Source organism: Neofelis nebulosa, chromosome 9, assembly GCF_028018385.1.
Source record: "Neofelis nebulosa isolate mNeoNeb1 chromosome 9, mNeoNeb1.pri, whole genome shotgun sequence".
Taxonomy (NCBI): domain Eukaryota; kingdom Metazoa; phylum Chordata; class Mammalia; order Carnivora; family Felidae; genus Neofelis; species Neofelis nebulosa.
Genome location: NC_080790.1, coordinates 49454359 through 49481421, shown reverse-complemented (window position 1 = coordinate 49481421; position 27063 = coordinate 49454359). Strand labels below are relative to the sequence as shown.

At 43.5% G+C, this 27063-nt stretch overlaps 2 protein-coding genes across 2 annotated transcripts in view; one reads left to right on the top strand and one right to left on the bottom strand.

Moving 5' to 3' along the window:
- POLE4 (DNA polymerase epsilon 4, accessory subunit) overlaps positions 1-27063 on the top strand; it is a 282794-nt gene that overhangs the window by 116571 nt on the left and 139160 nt on the right. Inside the window, exon 4 of the transcript XR_009248485.1 lies at positions 10853-10896. The gene's annotated coding sequence lies outside the window, so the exon portion shown is untranslated. The remainder of the gene's footprint in view (positions 1-10852; positions 10897-27063) is intronic.
- TACR1 (tachykinin receptor 1) overlaps positions 1-27063 on the bottom strand; it is a 142212-nt gene that overhangs the window by 12957 nt on the left and 102192 nt on the right. The gene's annotated exons all lie outside the window — the stretch shown is intronic.

The following is a 27063-nucleotide window of genomic DNA, read 5'->3' as shown; positions in this document are numbered from 1 at the left end:
GGAAAAACTGGTGGGCTTGGCTGCCATTCGGCACTTTAGCTGGGTTTCTGGCCTGTGTGAATGGGGGAGAGTGAGGCTGACTGTTGCAGGTATGGGGACCCAGGAGGAGGAGCAGGTTTGTTGGGGAGGTCAGCAAGCTGACGTTTGGACACGCTGACCTTCAGGGCAAGCAGTTGAATGTCTGAATCTGGCTGGAACTAGGACAAGAGGCCTGGGTGGAGATTAGATTTGGATCCCTTGGGTATCCCCAAACCCTGAGAAGATGAGGGGAGAGAGGGGGCTGGCAGAGGAGGCCCACATGAGGATGAGCCCAGGGCAGGAGGGAAGGAGGAGAGTGAGGGGTGGGAGGTGCAGGGCGGGGAGGGAGAGTCCAGGGACTGGTGGAGCCTGCCTGGGGGAAGAGTGTTGGGAGGCGGAGGTGGGATGAGGACAGGAACTTGCTCTGTGGTTTTGGAAATAGGAGGTCATGGGCCGATTCCATTTTTGTGGTGTGGTCAGCGATGATTAGAGCAGGTGGGCCAGCTGATGGGGAGTGAGGAGTGGGGGCAGTAAGTGGGGGCTCCATTCCTAAACTGCTGGGTCACAAAAGGGAGGGGGAGGTCAGGGGACCGAGAAAGACATTTGCATGGGATAACAAAGCCCTCGTGTACTCTCCCCTGCTTGTGACCAGTCTACCCTGGGATATAGAGATGTGAGGACATGTCCTCGCTGTCCTTGAGAGAGGGCTGGGATCATACTCCCATCAACTGCATCCAGGCATAAACTTGGGGCAGAAATGCCCCCAGGTCAGCCTCTTTCAGGATGTGCTGACCAATCAAGGCAGATGCTCAAGTGTATTCATTTAATTCACAGAAAAATTGGGTTCCCCAGATTCCTACCCCCAAATGGTGCTGCCTCCTGAAGGCAGTGGCTCAGCTCCTGCCAGTGAACAAGAGGAAATGAAACATATGTTTTTCTGCAGTCATTATCCAAACCACGCAAGTCAGAATTTTGATGTGTTCTTCTCCAGGCTTCTTTTTATGTTTTATCTGCTTCATTAGATGCTATGGTCCTTGGAGACAGAGCCCAGCGGTGTCTCTCTTTAATCACCCTTGCAGAACTGGCCCCAAGGAAACTCTTCATAGAAAGATACTGTCTCAAGCTTGGAAGGACATTAGAATTCTCACCCGCTCCATACCCACAGCCAGCAAGAAGCCCCCCTGAGGGCATCCTCTTGAATACCCTGCAGGCACAGAGCCCCAGGCCTGACCATTTCCCATTTCTTCTTCTTTCTTTCTTTCTTTCTTTCTTTCTTTCTTTCTTTCTTTCTTTCTTTCTTTCTTTCTTTCTTTCTTTCTTTCTTTCTTTCTTTTTCTTTCTAGAGAGAGCGAGCAAGCACAGGGTAGGGACATAGGGAGAGAGAGAGAGAATCTTAAGCCCCATCTCAGGGCTTGATCCCATGACCCTGAGAACATGACTTGAGCCAAAATCAAGAATCAGACGCTTAACTGATTGAGCCACCCAGGCACCCCGATTTTGTAATCAATAGTTTTCTTGTTGCAAGCACTATATATTCATTGTGGATTTGAAAATACAGGCAAGCATTAAAAGAACACCTTTAGAAGTTCTTGTGAGCCCATGACCTAGAAATAAATCCTAATAAAGTTGACATCTTCCTATACCTAGCTGCACATTCACACTCTTACTTGTACATACATAAGTATATTTTATATTACTTCAAAAATAACACTGTGCCACAATCATCTTTTTATGTCAATGAATCTATTTCTTTGACAATGTTTCTAACCAGTGTGACCATGCCCCATATTACAGAAGTACATGGGTATTCAGCCTGCCTTCTAATTGGGATGTTTGAGTTATTTACAATGTTTTTATATTTAACTGATACTGTAATTAACATCTTCAATACATATCTTTGCTCTCATTCTCATTTCCCAACAATTAATTAGCCAGAATTAAAGTATTATTAAAGGTTTGGCATATATTGTCCCTCTTCAGAAAGTATCTGCTAACTTATGGCCTCTGGGCTTTCTCTTTTTCCTGCATGGTGGCACTGGGTGTTGGGATGTGTTAGTCTTTAACAACATGATAGCTTACTTTTAATGTTCTTTATTCATTATAAATTGAAATTTTATAATTATGCCTTTTGTTATTGTCATTTTTTCTTTTCCAAATTGACCACTTGTATAATTCGCTCGATTTTACATGGGGTTGTTCATAGAGTCCTTACTAATTTGTGAGAATTCTTTATGGCTTCTATCATATTATACTTAGAATTGCCTTTTCAATGTCATAGTTATGAAAATATTCACCCCTGCTTTCTTCCAGTTTATTTATTTGATTATTTGTGTTGTAACTATTCAGTCCATCAGGGATCTATTTTGATGAGTGTTATGACAAAAGCTGCCACATTGTTTTCTTCACTAATTGTCTACAGCTTTCCCAGCACCGCTATTAGATATTCCTTGCTGAATTGAAATTGCACTTATACCTTATACCACTAACATGTATCCTTGGCTCTGTTTGGGCTTTTGTTCCGTTTCCTTGATCTTTCTTTCTGGTGCTAGCTCCACACAATCTAGTTTTTGTGGCTTTGTAGTATATCATTTATCCATGGCAGTACAACTCTCGTATTATTTTACTCAGTTCTCCAATACGGAATATTTCTAGACCTTCTTAAGAAGAGGGTCAGGGGATAGTTTCAGTTATTTGCGGCCAGGATTTCAGCTTCCCAGAAGATATCATATGGCAAATCCACTGGCCCAACCCTGCACTGGTTCTCATGATGTCCTGGTTTCAGAGTTTCTCTTGGTCAGCTCTCTCAGACAAAGAGAAAGGTCCTAAAGAGGATGTGTTGCTGGGAATGGCTCCAGAGTTTGGAAATGCTCTAAGAAGAGACATGTAAACAATGGACTCCCAAGCAGAAAGAAACCAAGCTCCCTTACCCACACCCCTTCTCCTTCCAGTCTGCTCATGGGAATAGGGTAGAGACAGGAGCACTATACCCCTGCCTGAAATTTTCACTGGGCTATATGTTAAAGAACAAAATAAACCCTGAATTACAAAGCTTCTGCAGACTTCATAATGCTGAGAGAAGAACATAAATCAGATGGCCCTTGGTTTAGCCGAGGACCTTATTGTGTTCAGGCACAAGAAGATAGGCTAGAAGTTTAATTTGAGGAAGGGAGACATATGCTCAACCTGTCTCTGTGTAAGAGAATATCAAGAGTATAGGTAACAAGAAAAAAAGAGAAAGATGAGAGATTAGGCATGAGAGGGAGGGGAGGGGGCCGGGAGAGACAGAGAGAACAAGAGTGAGCGTTCCTGAACCCCATGACTGGAAGCAGGGATTAGTAAAAGGGCACAGCCAGCAAGAGTTTGCCTGTGGTGAGGACTGTTCAACAGAGTACAAAGAACAGTGGTATCTGAGGGTAAAGAAGGTATTATCCTGTCTTGTGCTGTAATTCTCCAATTTCTATAATCACTCCTCTCATGTTCTGTAAACAGCTTCGACAACTCCACATCAGTGGGGCCTTGAGGAAATTAAGGAGGAGGAGTTGTTTCTGGAGTGGGGCCAAGGGGGCTGGTCTGAGCTAGTGGTGGCCAGGAAGATGCCGTGGTGGGTGAAGGTTCTTACTTCAGTGGGGTAGGGAATGTGGTGGAGAAGGAGACTCTGTCTCAGGAGGCAGGGAGACAGAGAGGGAGCCCCTGAGTCTGTATTCCATTCCCTGGTCAATCTTCTCTGTCTGGCAGATGACATCAAATCATGTAGATGTTCCTGGAATCCCCTTAGTAGTTTTGGAAGCCCCAACCACGCCAGACAGCCCAGATAGCGACGTTTGGGCAGACAATCACCACTAGGTGGCGCCAAACTGAAACCGGCACCCGGACCAATCAGCATTTCCTTGAGAGTGCAGGCATTTCCCCGTAACAGGGGCCTTAAAGCATCGCGCATTTTATGTGCTTGCATTCGTTGCACAGGGCCCAAGTCACCCCCCCCCCCCATCCCTTACCATGTCATGATGCCATTTTCCAGTATGTACCTCGGTCCAGTGTTTACCAACGTAGCACGAGCTTTGCTAGCCTCTTTGGTTTATTACAATCCCACTGAGAACAAGACTGCATTTTTTGTCTGCGACATGTTTTTTACAAGTATTGGCAGGCACTGATGAATGTTTTGCTGATACAACTCACCCACCCTCAACCCCTCCAGATAGTTAATACGCTCTGCTTGAGGTTGGCAGACTATCACTTCAGCGAATCCACCTTGCTGGATGAGTAACCAAGGACAGATCTGGGATGTGCTTTTTGCCCTGGCTGCTGCAGCCTCTAATGAAATTGGAGTTGAGGGGGACTCAGATACATGCAGCAGAACTGATGCTTGTACTTTATCATTCTCTTGAACATTTAACATACAGTTACTTATGTATTTATTTTTTGGTGGGGCATTGTTTTAAAACTGCTCCAATCGGTGCCAAATGGTATCGGTTAACATTTCCTGATGTAAGTAAGTTGCACCATAAATGTAGGTGTTGGCTGGTTTTTACACTCCCCCTCGTCCCTGGGATCTGAGGAACACTTAAAATAATCAAAACAATCCGAGTCATAATAGCCTGTCCACCCTGTCTGGACTAAGTTCCCAGACTCATGGTGCTCATGCCAAGTTCCCCTTCTCGTGCTGTGTCTGCAAAGTATCTCCTCTTCACAAAGCAAATCTTAGCACTAACACCTGCTAACAAATGGCCAGTTAGTGGCCATTTTCCTTTTCTTTGGGAGATATTTTCTGATGAAATCTAGTTTGAAGCATGGTACAATATAAACAGTTGTTGGCTTGTAAAAGATGTAGAAATTTCACATTGCCTGTGTGCAGTAGTTTCATTGTAAAGGTGTTTCTGCCAAGTGGATTTGTCTTTGTGTGATTACCTCTAGGACTTGGGGTAAGAGACAGTTATTGCTAACCCCATTTTAAATTGAAAAATTAAAGTACAGGGAAGGTAATTGCCTTGTTCAAGTCACTCAGGGTTGAAATGGGAATAGAAAACAGATCTGTCCTTTTCTCTTTGCAACCCTTTGCATTTTTTCCTCTTTCTGCTCAGATGAGCTCAGAAGAAGAATGGATAAATGTCATGCAGAGCAGGGAAACCATAGTTTTTAAAGAAGGAACACATACACCAAGCACAAAAATTATCCACAGCATTTGATAAAGGCAGGTAATTTACTGAAAAATAGCATAGCTAAAAACATCAGGCCTAGCATTCAAGTTCATCTACATGGATGACTTGGAATGTGGACAAGTCTTGGATTCCGGTTTACACCTGAATTCATTCTTGTATTTCTACTGTCGTTTCTTGTCTTGAACCCTGAGCCCAAAGAGGATCTCGATTGGCTGAAACATGTGGGAAAGACAAACACCCTACTTTCCGTTCCTCAGCCAAAAGTTAGTGTCTTCTTAGCATAGACACTAGACCATTATACCATGAGCCACACAGGCCGCCAGTTTGTAGCTTCCATTAACAAATTGAGCAATGCAATTTATGTGTCTCACAAAAAATATTCAAGGAGACTACATTAATCAATTTGAAATCGGATGGGGATTGTATATGAGAGGACAAACATTTTTAATGTGGGAGTATTGATAGATTTTCATGCCTCTCCAAGCTGGCCAAAGAGAATCTAGTAATTTCTGCAACCAACTTTTATGAGCCTTTCCTCTTACAAAAAAAGGGGTCTTTATTGCTGGAATAAAAGCTAAGCTGATCTGTGCCTTAGAGACAGACATTCTGTGTGGACTTGATGTGGGAAGGAGGTTCTGACTGGGGAGGGCCTGAAGGGGGCAGTGATGCGTATGAGAGCAGGAGGTAGGAGAAGATGAGGAATTGTTTGTGATTATTGCTGTGGACAACCGTTTTTGCCTACTTTTTAATAGCGTTCCTATCTTTATTACTTTTGCCTATTAAACTAGGCTTCCTACTAAGACCGATGCTTTGTTATTAAACAAAGTTCAAGACTGCTTGTTTTTGACGACTTTGACAGTTTTGAGTCAGGCATTTTGTAGAGTGTCCCTTAGCTGGGATTTGTCTAATGTTTTTCTCATTACAAGATGGGGGACATGGGTTTTTTGGAGGAAGACCCCAGAGGTAAAATGCCATTCTCATCACATAATACCAAGGGTACATGCTATTAATATGGCTTATCATTGTTGGTATTGATTTGGATCACTTGACTGAGGTAGCATTTGTCAGGTTTTGTCCATCCTAAAGCTACTCCCTGCCCCTTTCCATACTGTACTCTTTGGAAGAGAGTCACTACACACAGCCCACACTTGAGGATAGGGAGTTATGTTCCCCCTCCTGGACAGTAGGGTATCTACATAAATTATTTGGAATATTTCTGCATTGGATAATATGGGACCAATAGAATATTTGTCTGTTCTTCCTCACCTACTTGTTTATTCAATCCTTTATATAAATATGGACCTATGTATATGTATTCTATACCTTGGATTATAATCCAATACTACTTTATTTATTTTGTTCTAATTGCTCCAACTTCAGTCATTGGGAGCTCTTCTGATTGCTCCTCCATATCTCTTGACTTCCAACATTGTTTGTTTGTGTGTGGAGGTGTGTGTGTTGGTTCCTTTTTGTTAAAGCCAAAATTAGAAACCAAGATCTGGGTACTGGGTGATACAAAGCCTCATTACCTTTTCCAAGTGCAACCATATTTATTTTGTCATTTTCTCCCGCCTACCTCCTTCCCTCCTGCCCCAGCCAATCCCCCTCAGAGTGAGTAAAATCATTCCAACTCTACATAAGAGGAAACTAAGGAACTGCCCTTCAAAGATCATGCAGCAGATCTCAAACGAGACCCTAAATCTCACACCTCTGAGTCTCAAGTTATTTCCCCATCACACCTATACTCTGTACTCTGTGCTCCTCTGTGCCTCTGGGGAAGTTTCATGGGTTCAAGACTTCCTGCTCACTTAATCTGCACGGCAACCAGAGGAAATAGATGCTCCTATCTTTATCTCTACTCTGAAGGTGAGGAAGCTGAGACACAGTAGCTTCTGCATAGCTGTGCATCTGGTGAGTCGTGGTGGTGGAGGGGAATGGTCAGGTGTGGACCCAGGTCCCCCGACACCACACGGGACTCCATGCTTTAGTCCTCCATGGCATGGGCTACAAACTACTGCCCATCGGTCAAGTCAGGTGACCACCTGTTTTCATAGGGTTTGTGAGCTAAGAATGATTTTTACTTTTTTAAATGATAAAAAAAAAATCAAAAGATTATTTCATGTCATGTGAAAATTATGTGAAATTCAGATTCAGGGACCATAAAAATTCAGGGACCATAAAGATCTCTTGGAACACAGCCATGCCCATTGCTTTAAGTATGTCAGCAACTGCTTTTGTGCTGCAGCGGCTGAGGGGAGGAGCTGCGGCAGAGACCCCAGGTCTTGCAAAGCCTGCAGTATTTACTACCGGCCTCTTAAAAGCCACGGGCCCCTGCTCCACTGCACTGTGAAGAGAAGGGGTTGGGTCACAGCCACTGCAGAGGAAAGCAGTGCTGGCCAGCGCAGTGCCTTCACCGGTCTCATTTATGCTCCTGGGCTGTGCTTCCTTGTGGCACCAGCCCTAGCCCCACCCTTCTTCAAGGGTAGCTCCAAGCTTCTGTTGGAAGCTTCTCTGGTCTTTTTAACCCCTCCAATTCCTCTGATCTTCCAGACCACTTTCCCTCGACTTAGTTTTTGATTACTTGACGCCTTATACTGTTCTTCATTCCATGCACACGAGCTTTATCTTCCAAGTTACCTGCAAGTTCTCTGAAAGCAGAAGCAGAGAGTATCTTTCTTCTCCACTCCCTAAATTATCACCCATAGATTAAGCTTGCCTGAAACCCAGCTCTGATCAGTGATACAAATGACCTCCCTGTTCAGGCTTCCATCTGCTTACCAGAGTAAGCATGAACTCCTTAGCAGCATGCTTAAAGCTCTCTGTAACATAATCTGCAACCCCTGCTCTTACTTGTGAGCTGGTGCCCAGATCAGTGCTTGGAACCTGGTGGATGCTCAGGAAATGTTCCCTCCTGCTCTCACCCACATTGTTTTCTCTTATGCTCTTCCCACAGTGGAAAAGAACTGAGGACAGACTACTGGATTTGACAAAGATGAGGTCACTCATGAGCAATTTCAGCGTCAGGATGGGGACAAAAGCAGATAGCAGGAACAAAGGAGTATGTCAATGAAAACTATAACTTCAGTGAGCATCACATAGATGTTTGTGCTGAGATGGGGTAGTGGTGAGGCAGCCAGGAGGCCAATGTTTAGTCTGGGGAGAGCTCTGCATGGATTTGTGAGTGAAGACAGGAGTCAATGGTGCTATAAAGAGGGGGTTAGCTGGGGATAGCTCAGAAGGAGCAGGACCAGGCCTCAAGTGTAGGGGGAGAGAGGGAAGGGAGGAAGGAAAGGTCCAGTTTCTGTCTTCTCGGTGGGGTTGAAATGAATCATCTGCTGAGTCAAAGATACAGGGAAGGAACAGAGACCTGAGAAGGGCAGCCACAGGAAAGCAACTCATGACATCAATATGGGAGGTGTTGGTAGGTTGCCGGCAGTGTGGACTAATACAGCTATACTTAGCCAGATTTCCTGATTTCTGCTTGCATTCCTGGGACGTGCAGGTATGCTAGGGGAAAAAAAATGTAAGAATATGAGGTGGGAGTGCAGAGGCTGCAGATGGGCCATGGACACTGTGGAAAATGTAGGGAGTGATGCCTTGGTGAAGTCATTTTTTGAGCTCCCCTTGGTTTAGCACCAACTGCAGGCCAGCAAGTTGCCATGCATTACCCTGTTTAATGCCTACATCAATCTGTTAAGGTGGGGTTTCATTACCTCAGTTTTCCACTTAAATTTGAGGTGGACTGATATCACAGTACTAACATGAAGTTTGAGCTGGGATTTTAATCTCTTTCTCTTTTTCCACTCTACCATTCTGCCCTCACACTGTGGAAATGAGGTCCCAAGAGGCCCCAGGGTACCAGAGATTAAAGGAGTAAGAGAGGCCTTGAAGGGTTAAGAAACTCTTTAGCACTCTCACAGCTGTCCCATCCTGTGTCCCTCCTCATTATGACGCCATTCACAGAACCCCTCCTGGCTGTCTCTTGTATTCTGCTGAATTGTCGGTGAAAAGCAGAACCCTGAGGCCACCACTGTCCACCTGGGGGAACCACGGGCAGGTGGATGGAGGAGGCCACTTGTTGCATTCCTCTCTCTCCAGTCCCACAAAATCAGGAGTGGGAAGGGGACCGGTAAGGGTCCAACCTCAAAACCTCTTTGCTTTTCACTGTGACTCTCCAGCAAGAGCCCTGCTATGGACTCAATGTTTGTGTCCCCCAAATTCACATGTTAAAACCTTAACCCCCAATGGGATGGGATGGGAGGTGGAGTCTTTGGGAGGCAATTAGGTCCTGAGGGTGGAGCCCTCATGATAGGATGAGTGACCTCATAAGAAGAGGTGCAAGAGAGATGATCTGTCTGTACCAAGTGTGGATACAGCAAGAAGGCGGCTCTCCTGGGTCTCGCCAGGAATGAAATAGGCAGGCACCTTAAGCTTAGACTTCCCAGCCTTTAGAACTGTGAGAAGTAAGTGTTGGTGGTTGTAGCCGCCCAGTGTATGATATTCTGTTGGCGGCAGCCCTAACTGACTGAGACAACCCAGGCTTATTCCAGACTCTGAGTTCATTCCTTGGGTCAAAACCTGTTTTGGTGCCAACTGGACAATAACAAAAATTTGTTTTAAAGATAGGAAATAAGTTGGCTTCCTGGGCCTAGAAGGAGAAAGCCTAGAGGTTTTTCCCATCATGTGAAATCCCGTTGGCTGTCTTCCATCTCTATGGCTGTTGTTCTCAGATAGATTGCCTAAAACAAAAAATCACCATGGGCATGTTTTTAAAAAGCTGATTCCTGGGCCCCACCCCAGAGATTCTGAGGGAGGGCCTGGGACCTGAGTGTTGACAAGTGCCTCAGTGGTTCTGAGGCAGGTGGCCCCACCTACATGTGAAGACAACTCAAAGAGGGAACCCAAATCCATCCGCTTAAAACAGTATAGATCGGATTCAAGTCTAGCTTAGAGCAATTGTCCAAATTCCTCCCTAGACAGATTAGTCAGTGAACTTTACTGCAGTTTGAAAGAAAATGGGTGTCTGTGGCACACAAAGATGTCTCTGGGGATGGCTGACTGGTTGGCTGCAAGAGACCCCCAAAAGGCATTCACCTTGCTGAGCTCTTTCGAGTACAGGGGCTGGCCCCAGGCTTCGGGCCCCAGAACCCTCATTTGTCAGCCTCAGAGGCATGGGCATGCTAACCGTGCTCTCAGGAATCTGATTTGTATGCCATCTTCTGGGAGAGGTATGATTGGTAAGCAGACCAGATGCTAGTGCTGGCCATATCCACAGGCTGCAGATCACATAATCAGATGGGGCACTGGGAGGGTTGCTGGCTGAACGGGGCCTCCTGGCATCAGACTCCAAGAGGCTGAAATGCAGTGCACCCTCCTTCACAGTGGGGATCTGTCAGGGGTGCGAACACGCCTGCCCCCCAGGGGACACCCGCAGCTCCTAAGTGCCTGGCACACAGCTGGTGTCCTGAGGATGGCTTAGCAAGGTGAGGTCAACTTCAGGACACTTTTGCTCAAGCCTTCAAGGTCTGTGGTTCACAGACGTCTACATTTCGTGGAAAAAGTTTAACAAAACGTGGACTGATGTAGGTTTTCTTTCTTTCTTTCTTTCTTTCTTTCTTTCTTTCTTTCTTTCTTTCTTTCTTTCTTTCTTTCTTTCTTTCTTTCTTTTTTTTTTTCAGTCTCTTGCTGTGTCAAGTAAGGACATTACAAATACTAACCTAAGGTAAGCCAACCTAAGCTAAACCAAAGGAAACTAAGCTAAGCTACTGACTTCTGGCATCATTACTATATTCAGTAAGTTACATTTTAACTACGGAAAGATGTAAGGGCATAATTTCTGCAGAAGAGGCAGACCTTTAAATTAAAACATCTCACTACATTAAAAGAGAAAACTTCACTAGCCACCAGCATTTAGACTGGGTGTCTGGAAATCACTGAGAATCTGGCCATTGTTCAAGGACCATCATTCCGTGTTGTTGCCTGTGATCGCCATCCAGATGAGCTACCGTCCGTTGACTTCATTTCCCACTCCTGGCTCCCAACTGCATTGCAGCCCCCCACTCCCAGATGACCCTGACTGGGTGTTGAGGTGACCCCCAGCCCTGCAGCCTGGCTTGCACAGACAGCTCTTGCATCCTGTGTGTGGAAGTGCCCAGTGACATCTAAAGTCAGAGGGTGACTTCATTTCTGAGAGGAGGAGGAGGGATGAGAGGGGTTGTGACTGTCTGCTGGTCACCAGCCTTGGTTCCTGTGTCTTCTGTCTGACCACCTACCTCCGAGGGAGTGTGTGTGATAAGGGGCTGCACGTGATGTTGTTGCCAGCCAGAAAGGCAGCAACTGGTGTGAGCCCAGTTACTAAATGGGGTGAAGGCCAAAGAGGGAAAGAAACAAGAGGGACTGAAGGACGAGGGCATAGTGGTTGCTCACAGGTGAGGGTGCTCCAGGGACTTTCCTTGCCCAGAGTCAGGTGGGCGCCCACTGAACTGGTCTGGCGGGGAGGGAGCTGTTAGCCTGCGGGGAGGGCAGGCTGGCATAGGCTTCTCTGTCTGGAGACACTCAGGGGGAGGTAGGAAGACAGAGAAGAGAGTCCCCCTGCCACTTCCTGAGACACTCTTCTGGCCATTTAATGCGCTCCCACTAAATGCCAGCCCAGCTCACAAGAAGCACCAAGCCTATTTGCAAGATGAGGAACTGTTGACACAGGTGTTGACTTGTGCTGTCATAACTTGCTGCAAGGGAGAAAAACCGACAGTGGTGGTTCCTGTCGTCTTTGTTCCCTGAAACCCCCAACTCTGGCAAGAGCCCCATTAAGTCTGCTTTGAGACACAGGCATCCATCAGGAGCTCCTGGGTGTACTCAGACCTTGTGGGGGAGGCAGAGTTTGGATTACATGTCCGCATAACGTGGCTCTATAGCATGTGGCTGATTCTCCTAGCAGACTGGCCCTGGGGCCTGTATCATTTTTGAGATGTGTTTTCGAGCCATCACATTTCCCCAGCCGGGAGAAACAGGGATTTTTAGAAAAACAGCTACTAAGAAACTGGCATACAATGCAATGTGATCCAGATTTTTCTTTTGAAGTAATAAATAAAATTCTTTCACTCACCTTATTCACTGAGAACAGGGATGGTCCTTTGGAGCAATGTTTTCAGGTGAGAAGGTAGTTCAGATTGCAGCTATATGCTGCCATCTGCCCCCATGGAGACCAGGCCTGTTTTGTGTGTGTGTGTGTGCACACGCGCATGACAATTAGGCTCCTTGCATGGAGTAAAATGTTTTAGGACTAATAGGGTTGGAAGACAACGATATGTGTAGTGTGAGTATGTGACAAGCTTGTGGCTTGCCTGGGATTTTTCTGGTTTTAAAACAAAAAGTCCTGCATCTGAGGAAACCTGTCAGTTCTAGGCAAATCCGAATGGTTGGTCACCTTAGATGTGGGGGCACTGTGAATCTGCTCCTCTTCCTAGTTGTCTCCTCTCTCACTGGCCTGTGCTAGGGCTGATTATACACTACTTAAGATCCATTCCTTTGAGTGCAGACATTGTCCCACATTAAAATGCAGACATCTTTGAGAGGGGTGACCCATTAAGCCATTACATCTAGAAGCAGCATTCTATGCATCTGATCACTTCCTGCTCCTGAAACAACTATGTCCTTCCTCAGGAAAGGCAAATTCAGACCACAAAAAGATTGCATTTCACATTTACTAGATAAGCAAAAATAAAGAAGCCTGACAACACCAAATGTTAGCAAGGACATGGAACAAAAGGAGCTCTTATTCACTGCTGGTGAATGTGCACTGGAACACTCACTTTGGAAAACAATGATCTTAGGGGTGTTATCTTACAAAGTTGAACATGTACAAACCCGTTGATTTCACTTTAAGATATGTGCCCTAGAGAAACCCTTCTACTTGCAACTCAGGAATCATACATAAAAATGTTCACAGTAGCAAAAAGTGGGTAACCACCCAAGTGACAACGAGTAAAAGAATGGATAAATAAACTATGGAGTCCTTACACATGGAATAGTATGCAGCAGTTAAAACTAATAAACCACAGCTACATACAGTAACAGATAAATCTCAGAAACACAAGGCTAAGCAAAAAGTTTAAGCTAATCATGAAAACTACTTGAAGTAGGACACCATTTTTATTAAGGTGAAAATCAAGCAAAACTAAGCAATCTGTTGTTTAGGACTGCATACAGACCACATATGGGAGGGAAGGAAGGAGGATTTCTGAGGCTTAATAATGCTCTAGTTTACAAGATGCTCATCTCATGTTTCAAATTATTAATATGTCCCATTACTTATATATGTGCTATATACATTCATTTATAAAAATAAAAAATATACATAATAAATGTTCTAGGAAAATAAAAAGGTAGAAATAAAAAAACATGTCAATGATCATGTTAAATGTAAAGAGACTAAATTCACTGGCTGAAAGGTTGGGACGGTAAGATTATATTTTAACAACAACAACAACAACAACAACAACAACAACAACAACGATTCCAGCTAAATGCTCTTTATGAAAGATACACATAAAACTTAAGGATACAGAAAGACTGAAAGGAAAAGGACAGAAGAAAATATTCCAATAAGAGGCACTATGTTAACATCAGACAAACAGACATTAAGGCACAAATTAGGAATATCTAATATCCTAATGTCCAACATTAGGAATCAAGAGAGTCTCTATAAAACCACCAGAAAGTTATAACTTATTTGAATCTGTACAACATAGCTCCACTATGTTATACTATGGGTATAAAGCAAAAGCTAACATAATTACTAGGAGAAATGGATAAATGCACAAACACGGTGGGCAGGAGATTTTAACACCGCAAGTGAGTGGCAGACATAGGTTTGTGCTTGGATCTGCTCTGCTGTTCTGTCTCTCCTAATTTCCTATGTAATCTTGAGCAAGTCTTTTCCTCTTGCTAGACCTCAGTTTCTCATATCTGAAAAGAAGGGAGTGGGCCATTTGGGTCAGATTCTATGAAACACTCATACTCCCATGTCAGGCAGTGTCTGGGGAAAGACCTTGTCACATGATGGATTCTTCTGAGCCCTGTGGCAGCTGGTGCTCTTTACTCAGCAGGTCTTGGGAGAATCTATCACCTGCAGTTTTCCCTGACAGTTTCACCTCCCCAATTCCCCCCACCCCCATCCCAGGCAGCTTTACACATATAGAAGTTTATAAAGCTCTTTGTCAGCTGAAGAACAGCCTGGTTGATGCAACTTCTGGGAGCTCCATGTCTGGTTTGCCTCTTGAAGTCAATTAGAAGGTGACAGAGTGAGGAAGGCCGTCCAAGCCGCCTCCACTGGAAGGCTGGCATTAATACAGAGCAAATGCTTCTCCAAACGTGGAAGAGGCCATCTGTGAAAACTGGGAGTCTAGCCTCCCTAAGTGGCAATTCCAAGTGCAGCATAAAGGGGCTAACTGGGCATGGCTAGTGTGGTAACAGGGGCTGGCTTTGCTGGCCTTGATTATCACTGTTGCAACACCGGGCTAACTGTGGCTTGTCTCTGCATCTCTTCCTTATCTCTGTAGTGATGGGCTGGGTTCTCACCTCTGAGGCCTCCCCAGCTCTCATAGACACTGGAAACTCTAAGTCTTGGAGAGGTAACTCTTTTGTTTATTGACTATTTTCCTCAATAGGAAGACGGGAGGAAACTGGCATATATCAGGTGCCTACTAGATTCCAGATGCTTTATACAAGTAATTTCACATAGTTCTCACCACACACCTGTTATTACTTTAATTTTACTGACAGACTGAGGGTCTGGGAGGGAAGACTCTGGCAGTAATACTGACAGGATTCAAACTCAAGTCTTTTGACAAACAGAGACTGTGCTTTTTCTGCCAATCAACCGACAGTGGCTAGGACATCTCCCCTAAGAGGGGAGATGGTTCTGCTGTGAATTTTTCTTCCTATATGATGAAACTTTCAGAAGGGGCTAGAAGGAAGAAGAGATTGTTGGTAAATGCCTGACACAGTGCTACAAAAATCCATAAATATCTGATGATTGACTTGGTAACAACAAATACATGAATATCCTGGCTAGAGATCTTAGGAGGTCATCCCAAGGCAGAGAGACCTGTAGTCAACAGGTCAGCATGTGCGTTCATTCATTCCTTCACCCATTTGCCATTTTCTGTGCATTTACTGTGGAATAGGTCTGGGATGCTGGGGGTATAGTGATGTATAACGTGGACTCTGTCCCTGCTCTCTTCATTCACCTGCTAAATTCTTGGCAGCCTGAGTCCACTGAAAATTCAGAGGATTCATGGAGAGAAGAATGGTGGCTCAGAGCTGTCAAGTTGTGATGATCAAGAATACAAAACTCTATAATTAAGGAGCCCAGTATTAAATTCAGTGTCCCTGTCCAGATTCCATTTGGATTCTTGGTTATTGTCTCATTTGGGTTGGGAGTAATGGATTTTGCATGAATTTGCAAGTTGTGTGACCTTGAGTGAATCTCTAAACTTGCCAAATCTCAGTTTATGTATCTATAAAGTGCAGATTATGTTATAGTTCTCCTCATAGGAGTTTCTGAGAGGCAAATGAGATTGCTCATTTAAAGTGCCTAGCATATTTTATCCTCCAGGATTTTGATGGTTTCTTGACTCACATTTAGATTTTTCATACATTTTGAATTTATTTTTGTGTGTGGTGTAAGAAAGTGGTCCAGTTTCATTCTTCTGCATGTCACTGTTCAGTTTTCCCAGCACTGTTTACTGAAGTGACTGTCTTTTTTCCATGGGATACTCTTTCCTGCTTTGTCAAAGATTAGTTGGCCATACAATTTGTAGGTCCATTTCTGTTCCATTGATCTATGTGTCTGTTTTTGTGCCAGTGTCCTACTGTCTTGGTGATTACAGCTTTGTAATGCAGCTTGAAGTCCAGAATTGTTATGCCTCCAGTTTTGGTTTTCTTTTTCAACATTACTTTGGCTGTTCGGGTTCCATACAAATTTTGGATGTCTGTATCTATATATCTATATGATCTATATTTATATCTATATCTATATATAATGGAATATTTCTCAGAGATAAAAAATGAAATCTTGCCACTTGCAACAATATGGATGGAACTAGAATGTATTATCCTAAGCGAAATAAGTCAGTCAGAGAAAGACTATCATATGATTTCACTCATATGTGGAGTTTAAGAAACAAAACAGATGAACATAGGGAATGGGAAGGAAAAATAAGATAAAAACAGAAAGAGGGGCAAACCATAAGAGACTCTTAAATACAGAGAACAAACTGTGGGTTGCTGAAGGTGAGGTTGGTTGGGGGATGGATTTATTTATAAATAAATAAAAAATAAAGTGCCTAGCATAATACCAGGCTCACATAAGGGCTTGACAAAAACCCAATATTATTTAAAATAAAAAAACTTAATTTCTATTAGTTCCCTCTTGCCTCTGTTTTATTATTTCTCCTTTCTATTAATATCCTTTTCTTCCAAGCAGAATATCCAATGTCATCTTGGTTTGCTTTCCCATGTTCTACCCCAACCTGTTTCAATCACACCATTCAACCACTTCCAACCTCATGGAGGCAGCACAGAGGTGTAACCAGGACCCTGGTAGGGATGTATTCAGGGGAACTAAAGATCTTCTTTGGGCATCAGAAAAGCAAACTGTAACTCATTTGTTCCTTTTCTGATAATTGTGCTGTGTGCAAAATTCTTAGCACCATGACTTGCCTCTTGTAGATTCTGGATAGATGAGAGCTCTTTATCCCTAGTTCTTCTTCCCCTTCCCACCATCTTTTAATCTATTCCATCATAAATCCTGAAGATTCTCAGAATCATAAGGGGAAAATGTGACAAAATAGTTCTAAAGTTCAAGTGTAGTGAACATAGATGTTGAACCATACATCCACAAGCTCTCTGGCAAACCTAACAAAGCATCAAAATCCTGTCTGTACTTGAGGCCCCACCAATGACAGGGAGCTCACCACTTCACAAGGCAGCCTGTACCATTACTTATCAGTAGTAATTATTCCTGAATTTATCTTTACATGGAAGCCACATGAAGTGCCTCCATGTCACTTCCATTCATTGGTCCTAGTTTTGCTCTCCAGAGTGACCCAAAGTCAGTCCCACACCTGCTCCATGTGGTAGCTTTTTACTCCCATTCTCCTATTCATCCCTTTCTGTCTCAACACATGATTACTACTGTAGGTTGTCCATCATAGTTGAAGGGGCTGTTGTAATAAGTCTTCTTAGCATATATCTTTGTGTCTAGTCTCTCCCCTCCAGGCTTTCTTCCCTATTCTTTCCAGATTTCTCTTCCCCAACCTGGATTACTTTCTCCTGGTTAAAGTTCAAATGTTGAACTTGGCCCGTGAGCCAATGCTACCACGTACCCTGTCCTTCATTGCCCTCCACTGCTGGTCCCCAGCTGTCCAACCTGCCTTTCCTGCCTCATCTCTCACTGACTGTTTCCACCAGTGGTACCAGTGGTATCTCTAGTCACCATGGACAACTCGTTGCTAAGAATGCCTTGTGATTTTCTCCTTCCTTGTTTTCATTCATTCCATACTCATTCGCTCTCTGGAATGTTATCCTGCCTCACCCTCTATGTTCAAATGAGACTTATTTATATCTCAGGAGAAGTCTAGGTTGTGCTTCTAGACCTAATACATTTTTGTTCATTATAAAGTAAATCGTTTCCGTCCATCCTGAGAGATTATTCTTCAGGGAGATGTCCCAGTTGTAGCAACATTCTGGAAGATGGATACCATGGTTGTCTCTGGGGTTATCTGGAGGGAAGAAGACTGAAAGTGGAGAAACCATTTCATTTCCTAAGCAGCCATGTCATGTCGGGCAGGCTGCTACCATCACAAGGTGCAGAGAAGGTTGCCAGAAGCTGGATTTGAAGTAATTAAGCTGATACTGACAGCTCACAGCACAGAAGGAGGTAGTTACTCTCCAATCTTACAGAAGATTGTTCCATGTCTATTACTTACACTTCAGGATATTAAGATTGGGACAGAGATAATTCTTACTGAAATTAGAAATCGAAATGCAATTAGAACTTCCTAATTAAGTTGTTATAAATATTTATAAGAGTATAATGCACATTTCAAATGGCTGTAACACTGAATGTCTCTTTGAATGTTCTGAGCAAGAAAAATGTAGTGCTCAGTCACTAATCCCTGAATTGGATCCCCAAAAGGCTGAAAACACACAGAGCACATACATGAAAACACACTCCCACACACACGATCATCATCTCTTCCCTTGAGCACCTGTCACCGTTGGTATGCTCAGAAACAGCTCTTCATTTGGACTTTTAATAGTTACACAGTCACTGGCCCATTGGGCCAGTTATAGCTACATTTTATAGTCTTTTTAACTCAGAACTTTGGAAATATGTTGCATTACCCACCATACAAGAACATTATTAGGAGGCTCAGGAAACTGATGTGGTGTCTAGAGCCATCACTTGGTTTAGGGAAGAAAACATTTTACTCTAGAGGTCAGAAGACCAGAACTTCAATTCTGGCTTATTTACTCACCAATCCTATGAACTTGAGTAAGTGTTTTCTCCTTTCATACTTTCAGACAGGGCTAATAGGAACATCTCTACCTTTGAGGGCTTTGGGGAGGATATGTAGAAATAACCAATGTGAAGTACTTAGGAAAGTTAAAAAAAAAGAATGAGGCACCAGGTATTATTGTTGTTGATGTAATTACTACTCGGCCCAACTAGCTGATGGATTAGCACACACAGAAGAAACACTTCCTAAAGTGTAATACCTGAATGGGGAAGGTTGGAGGAGGGAAGCTGTGGGCAGGAGCTGAATGCGAAAATAGGGGATGTGCCATGAAAATGGATGGATCAGTCAGGAGGAGCCAGGGAGGAATCCTCTTCACAAAGCCAATTGGGAAAGTGCCCTGATTCCAGGCCACTGACAGACTGCTTGTGAGAACAATGGCATGTCAATCAATGCATCAGTCCCTCAACCCATCTCACCACAGGTGCTGGGAGGAAGACAAAGAAGCACTAAGCCTGCCCCTGGGGGAAATTACCATTGAGTAGAGAAATATGATGTACACTCAGGAAACAGAATAAGACTGTATAATAAATGATGTGAAATTGTATAAAGGGAAAGTACATTAGTGCTGCTAGCCCTACCCTTATGCCCGGGGAAGAAGAGGTCACCATCTTGTGCCCTATGCTTTAGGACACATAGGTCCTTGTATGACCAGGCCCACCTACACAGATTGAAGAGTCTATGCCTTTCTTGGAGTCAAGAAGACATGCCCACAGGTGACCCCTTTACTCTTGTCATGCTGATGTACTTGGGACCCTGGAATTCCCTACAGCCTACTTCTAGGGCCTGTGTGGGCCTCTTGCTTTGGGACAGTCTTCCCAAGGATGGACAATGCTGCTTGTGTTGCCTGGGGTGGCCAAGGCACCAAGAAGTTGGGGAGGCACCAAGGCACCTGGGGTTGCTCTTGGGGGCTGGGGGTGGACAGAGCTTGGATTCAGAGATTGGGGTGTCACATGGGTAGGGGGCAGAGGCAGGGGTGCGAAGGGAAGTGGGCCAGGCTGAGAGCTAGAGGTTGGGCTGTCCTGCAAGGCCACGTTCCCACAAAGAACTCCAAGGATTAAAAGGTTCAGACTTGGCCTCCAGGTCCTTATTAAGGTATACGTTTTCAAGATAAAAGGATAGAGATTTTAATTAATGTTTTATTAGCTTGATTTATAATTTGTTAGTATTTATACAGGATATAGTGGCTGCACTCTTATTTTTGGCCTGCAAATGTTAGCGGCAGATCTGAGCGCTAAGGTAGTTCCAGAAGGGAGAGATCAACATTTCCTAAGCATCTGCATCACCTCAGGCAGGCTGTTGCATCACAAGGTGCAGAGAAGATTGTCAGAAGCTTGATGTATCCATCAAGGCTGGGAAAGAATTCCAAGGCACATGAATGATTGAGGCAAGTCTTGGAGGTAATGAGGTGACCTGGCTGGAGTCAGTCATTGCTGATTCCTTCCAGCCTCTACCACTGTCGCTACTCCCCATGTGGCTAAATTCCTGACCATTTCTTTATATCTTACTGAAGTGCCACCTCCTCTATGAAGACTTCTCAGATTTTTTCATCCCATAAAATCACTTCTCTTTTCTGGTCCCTTTAAAATACTCTATCCACACCATCAACATGCACAACATTTTTTCAGAGAACATACTGTGTACATGGGCATTACTAGTTGGCAACCCTGTTGAGAATTTAATTGTGAAATAATAGTTTCAGAGATGTTAGCTTTGTCTCCCTAAAACTCAAACTTCCAGAGATCAAGAGCCCTTCAGCTAAACACAGAGTGATTACAAGAACTGTGGCAAGCTCATTCTGACAGCTCTGTGTTGTTTGGGTTGAGGAAAGGGCAAATGGAGAAGGAGGAACAATTACTGGTCTTAGACTTTTTGATCAAAGTTGCTTCTTGCAGCACAGGAACTGGGAACTTGTATCCTCCTGGGATTCCGAGGGCATAGCCCAAAGCTATGCATGTCGAGCCTAGACATTTATGTGAAGCCTCTTGTTTTATCTCCAAATTTCATGTAGATTTTATATTCTACTCCATGATACATTTTTGTATCTGTTAAATTTTTAAATTATTTATCACTGACTCTTGGAAGATTATCATGCCAGTTTTAAAAAGTGTGGATTATTCTCAGGCTAAGCACAGCACTTGGCACATGGTGGAGATTCAATAAGTATTTGCTGAATGAATAAATGAACGAACAACACTGGGGAGTCTCATGTCCCCAGTCCATTTCATTATATTCCCTGGAGGAAGCATGCCAGGTTTGAGTAGCTGGGGATTATATCACTGTTTCAGTGGTCCATGCGTGAGAGAAAGGACCCAGTCAGAGTACTGGAAGTATAGGGGAAGGACAAATATGAGAGATGCTTCATAGGAAGAATAAACAGGAATAAAACACTGGCTGAAAATGGAGGCCAAGAGAATCAGAAATGGGGAAGTTTCAAAAGGGAAGGAGTGTTTAATTCAGCTTTGCCATTTGAGTTTGTGATCATGGAAGATTCAGATACTCTAGGGTCATCTTTTCCAGGCAGAAGAAATCGTCAGCTCAACATGCAACAGGCAGAGAGTCACTATCACTGTGACACGGAAAATATGAAAACTTCAATCTGATAGAAGAAACCATCACTGTCTAGACCCCATCCTGTCCAATATGGTAGCCACTGGCCACATAGGACCAGCAGGAATTGAGGTGTGCTGTAAGTGTAAAATACACACTGGATTTTGAGGAGAGTATATGTGCACACACACACACACCCATATCCACATTCAAAGAATATAAAATAGTCCATTAATAAATTTTAAATTGATTTACTATGTATATGTTAGGTTCAATAACATATACTATTAAAATTAATTTCATCTGTTTCTTTTTACTTTAAAAAATGTGGTTACTAGAAAATTTTAAGTGATATATGTGTCTTGAATTTATAGTTCACATTATGTTTCTATTGGGCAGTGCTGGTTTAGACTGAGGAAGTAAGACAATTTGGTCACAGATCCAGGAAAAGAGATCCCAGTAGCTCTTCCCTAAGGACTACCAAGGACAAGCCTTTGCAAACTTCCCTCTGCAAAACAATGTTTATCTCTCTGGTGTATTTGGAATACACTGCTAATAGATGGTTGCAGAGAATGATCATCATTCACCACACACATCTGATAGGGTTTACTATTGAGAGAAGCTGTAGAAGTGTAAATTCGAATCGAAACTAATTAAAACCTTTGCCTAAAGAAGCCCTATCAGTCACAAACAACTTCAAGCAGAGATGTGTGATTAATTTCTCTTTTGTGTTAGTCAACGCTTACCCAGCTGTGTCTTCAGGTTGTCATGGACTCCTCCACCCCTTGCCATTTTAAACAGTAAATAATTGGACTTCTGCGCATCTCCTTGCCATTACTTAGCACTTCTCCCCTGCTGAGACCTGGTTCTTTAAACGAGTCTTATTCCCTTGGAGGATGTTGCTTAAATATCTGTCACCAGTTCTAGCAGATTTAGGATTCCAATCGCCTACTTCCTGTTTGTGGTATTTTCATGTAGCAAAGTGCTACATGGAGTTACATAGAGAACCTGTAAGGAACTTGGCCCCCCCGACCCCCAGCAACAGGCATCCAGGGATGTTTTGGGAATCCTTCCAAGGGAAATTCCCTTCTGTGGTGGAATGAGCTTCTCTCATCTGCAGTCCTGCCTTGCCTGGGTCCTTGCTTCTCTCTCTGACCTGTGCCTTGTAGTGTGGTCCTGTGGTGTGAGGCTCCAAGCCACCCCTCTAGTGACAGGTGGATAGGCGAAACCCAAACCCTCAATGTGGCCAGCAATGCTTTGTGTGACATGCCACCCCAGGCCACTCTCCCCTGCACCCCACTCCAGCCACCCCCGCTGGCATTGGCTCTTGTCCCTGTCCTACTGCTTCCAGCCTTAGTGTCTCTCCTTGCAGTGCTTCCAGCTTGGAATGAGATCCTCTTCCCTCCTTCGTTAGGCACCAGCTCCTTCCCAAAACAGCCCCTCTTTCTTGAAACCTCCAACCTTTTAATTCGCTCTCATACAGGCCTGGGCTAGTCTTTCAAAGTGCTCATCACAGTTGATGACCTATGGTTTCTGTAGTTGTGTGCTTATTTGATGCCTTTGCCACTTGATTTCAAGCACCTGGAGGATGGGGATAATTTTTGTTTTGTTCACTGCTGTAGAGACTTAATAGCTATTTGTTGAATAAATTTATAAATGTATTTGTTCTGTTCCCCCTGAAGACTGCCTGGAATAGCCCTAGTGGGGGTACTGACCGTGAGGCTGGGATGTGGGGGTGGAGAGACACATGGTCCTTCCTTCTTCCATCAGGTGGGGACCCCTAAGACTATAGACCTTAGGGCAATGGTGGGGTAGCTAGGTCAGTTCCCAGCAAACATATGGAAAAGGTAGGACTTCTGGTGTAACCTGCACCTCTCAAACTTCCAGTCACTGCCCCCTTTCAATTCCTTCGTCCAAGCTACTTTCCTTCCTTCCCTGAGATTTCCTTCTCTTTGCATTTCAAATCTTCTCCCCTTTCCCTGTAATTTTCTGCCCCAGCTGCTTTCAGCTTTTTCCCTCCCTTTCCATCTTTAAGCTAGTCTGGCAGTTTCCCACGGAGAGCTTCGAGCTCTCAGGGCATGTGGAGGCAATTTTCCATCTGATCATAGTGGTTTCTAGTTTTAATGCACCCGCATAAGGCAGCACAGGCTCAGCGAGCTATCTTGGAAGCTCATCATATGGTCCTCTCTTTGGCATAGCACACAGGGCTGGGGGCCTGGTACAGAGTTTCAGATAAGGCCACTGGTTAGAGCTCTTCATGTTCCAGAGATGGCATCTGCCACCACTTTTTACAGTAAGATACCTCATGGCTCACCTGATGCATAAATGCAAGATTTTTCATATGCTAGTTCTCCCTTCAAAGATATATCAGGAATCAGATCATTGCTCACCACCTCCAAAGGCAGCATCTTGGCCCAAGCCACTGCCATCTTTCTACAGAATGACTGTCATGCTCTCCTTGCTTCTGCCTTTGAGTCCCTAGTTCAGCACTGCATTCTGCATGATCTTATTGAAATGTAATTCCACCATGCCATTTCTCTGCTAAGATCCTCTAACATAAGGAAATGCTGCCATTTGAAACAACATGGATGGACCATGAGGGCATTGTGCTAAGTGAAATAAATCAGAGAAAGACATAGAGCATATGATCTCACTTATATGTGGAATCTAAATGAATTTATAAATCAAAAAAATTTTTTAAATGTTTTATTTATTTTTTAGAGAGAGATTGAGTACGAGTTGGGGAGGGGCAGAGAAAGAGGGAGACACAGAATCTGAAGCAGGCTCCAGGCTCTGAGCTGTCAGCACAGAGCCCAGTGTGGGGCTTGAACCCACAAGCTGTGATATCATGACCTGAGCCAAAGTCAGATGCTCAACTGACTGAGCTACCCAAACGCCCCAAAGAATCTATGCAAATTTAACTCATAGAAACAGAGTATAGATCAGTGGTTGCCAGAGACAGGGGAGCTGGGAGTGGGAGAAATGGATGAAGGTGGTCAAAAAGGTACAAAATTTCTGTTATAAGATAAATTAACCCTTGGGATGTCATGTACAGCATGATGACTATAGTTAACAATACTGTTTTGTGTGTTTGAAAGTTGCTAAGAGAGTAAGATCTTAAATGTTCTCATCACGCACAAAAAATTTGTAACTATGTGAGGTGATAGATAGATGTTAACTAAACTTACTGTGGTGATCATTTGGCAATATAAGCATATATCAAATCTTATGCTGTACATCTTAAACTAATACAACGTTATATGTTTAATTGTATCTCAATAAAATTGGGAGGAAAAAAAGATCCTTCAGTGGATTACCCGCTGAGAGTGAAGGTGACATTCATGCAATTGCTCCCCACAACCTCCCTCTTACTGCTCTCCTATTGCTCATTCCACTCCTGCAAACACTGACTTCCTTCTGGTTCCTGGACTATGCCAAAAATGTTCCTTCCTCTGCACTATGTATTTGCTGTGTCCTCTGCCTGGAATGCCAACTCTTCAGTGTGCACACAGCTCATTCTCATCTCCTCCAGGACTCTGCCCAAATGTGATCGTATCAATGTGTGGACCCTGCGTCTTTGTTCTAACCTTGTATTTGTCTCCTCTTGTCTTACCTCTCTGAAAACAGACAGGCACACTGTTGAGATTATGGGGAAACATTGGCTGGCTCAGAGCCCCCTCCAGAAAATCAGCGCTCCAGCTTGAGGGCATCTGCAGATTTGTAAGAGACCACAGACACTAGGGCGATGGTTTTAAACTTTAAAAAAATAAATGGAACCCTTTCATCAAATGAAACCATATGTCGAAGATCTTACTTTGGCAAGTTTTAGAGAAATGAATTGTATGAACACATGAACACACTGCTGGGAACAGAAGCTGTCGCTGTCTTAATTGATAGATTAAGCGAGTGAGTCCAAGCCAAAAGAAGTTAAATTCTTAGTGTAGGAGCTGGAAGCAGTGAGGGGAGACTGGGCTTGGAGGCCTTGGATTTGTCACTACCACTGCATGTCCCACCCTCCCCCCTCCCCCAACCAGAGTGCATTCTAAGGGTTTTATGAATACTAAAAAAGAAAAAGAAATTTCTAGAAAGCACAGCATTAAATGGCTTAAAAAGTCTGGCTTAAAATGAATGCACCAAATATGGCAGCTCATCACCACCCTCACCTCCATCAAATCTTTATTATTACTGTTAATCTAATTGTCTGCGTTGTATCACTTTGTCCAGAGGGACGGTATGAGGACTCATCGCATGCATTTGCTAAAACAAATGTACTCCCCACCTCCTTCAGTTCTGCTCAAAGTTCACTTCTCAATGATATGTCCATCCTACTGCAAAGTGGGACCCTCCTTTACCCTCCCCTGTTCTCTCATTCCACTCACTCCACCCTCTTTGTTTTTCCCATAGCGCTTTTCACCTTCTAACATGTTTTATAATTTACTTATTTGTTGTTATTTTTTTTTGCTCCCCTCTGCTGGAATGTAAACTCAGCATGTGCATCCCCTCTGTCTGTTAGCATTCCATTCTCCCTTCAAGTTCCAGTCAAGGCCCAGCTTTCTTCCCTGGCTCTGGTTTGCATCGATTCTGCCTCCTTCTGATTTCTCACACATTTCAGTGTTTGATAGAATTACTTATTGTAATCTTCCATTTCTTTTGTGCTTGGAAGTAGAAAAATAATTTCCCACTGAGCCTCCACTCCTAAGTGTGCCATTACTCAATGGTGACCTTGGGAAATTATCCAACCACTCTGAACTTCAATCTCTCCATTTTATAAGAAGCTGAATTAGATGATATTCCAGTCCTCCCCAGATTTCACATTCTAAGAGATTAAAGCAATTTGATAGTAGTGTCCATGAACAACAAAAACAGCAACAACAACAACAACAACAACAACAGCTCCCATTCAGAAATGGGAGGACCCTTCAACTACACCATTTCCAATTCTCTCAATGATCCAATAAAGGAAGTACTATTATACCCACTTTACAAATTAGGAAAGTAATAACTCAGAACTTAAAAAACAATCAGACTTGCTTAAATGACTATCAGTGAGATAGGGCCTGGAGTCTATCTTGAGTCTGTCTAACTTCTAAGCCCATGTCCATTTTCCACTTTGACATGGTCTCTTGTATTATATTTCTTTTATATTACTTTTGGTTATGAATGAAAGACCTGGGCACAGTACATGGTCTGAGGTGAATTTTGAGTCATACTCCAAAAGAGAGGAATCCATTTGCCTTTTCTTGCTTGGCTCTGACACCTGACTGTTGCATGGGCTGGGCTGTACCCTCTAGGAGCTCCTTGATGCTGGCAGTTGGGCAGAAGGCAGACACATGGGGAAGAAGTCATTGTTTTACTCACTAATGTATGACTGTGGACATGTTACATAAGTTTTATAAGCCTTAATTTACAAATTATTTTCATCTATTAAATAAGGACAATAGCATCTACTGCCTAGGATTATTAGGAGAAATTTAAACAAGGAGATGAGTGTAGCATCAGCATGTTGTGTTTTAAAGTTTTTTTAAAAAATTGTGATAAAATATACACAACATAATATTTATCATCGTAACCATTTTTAAGCCTACAGTTCAGTGGTAATAAATACATTCATTTTGTTATGCAACAAACACCTATCTCCAGAACTCTTCTCATCTTGCAAAACTGAAACTACATGTGGTGTTTGTTTTTGTTCCAACTCAATGTAGATGCAGAACTAAGCACACTTTCCAATTCTCTCAAAAGCACACACACACACA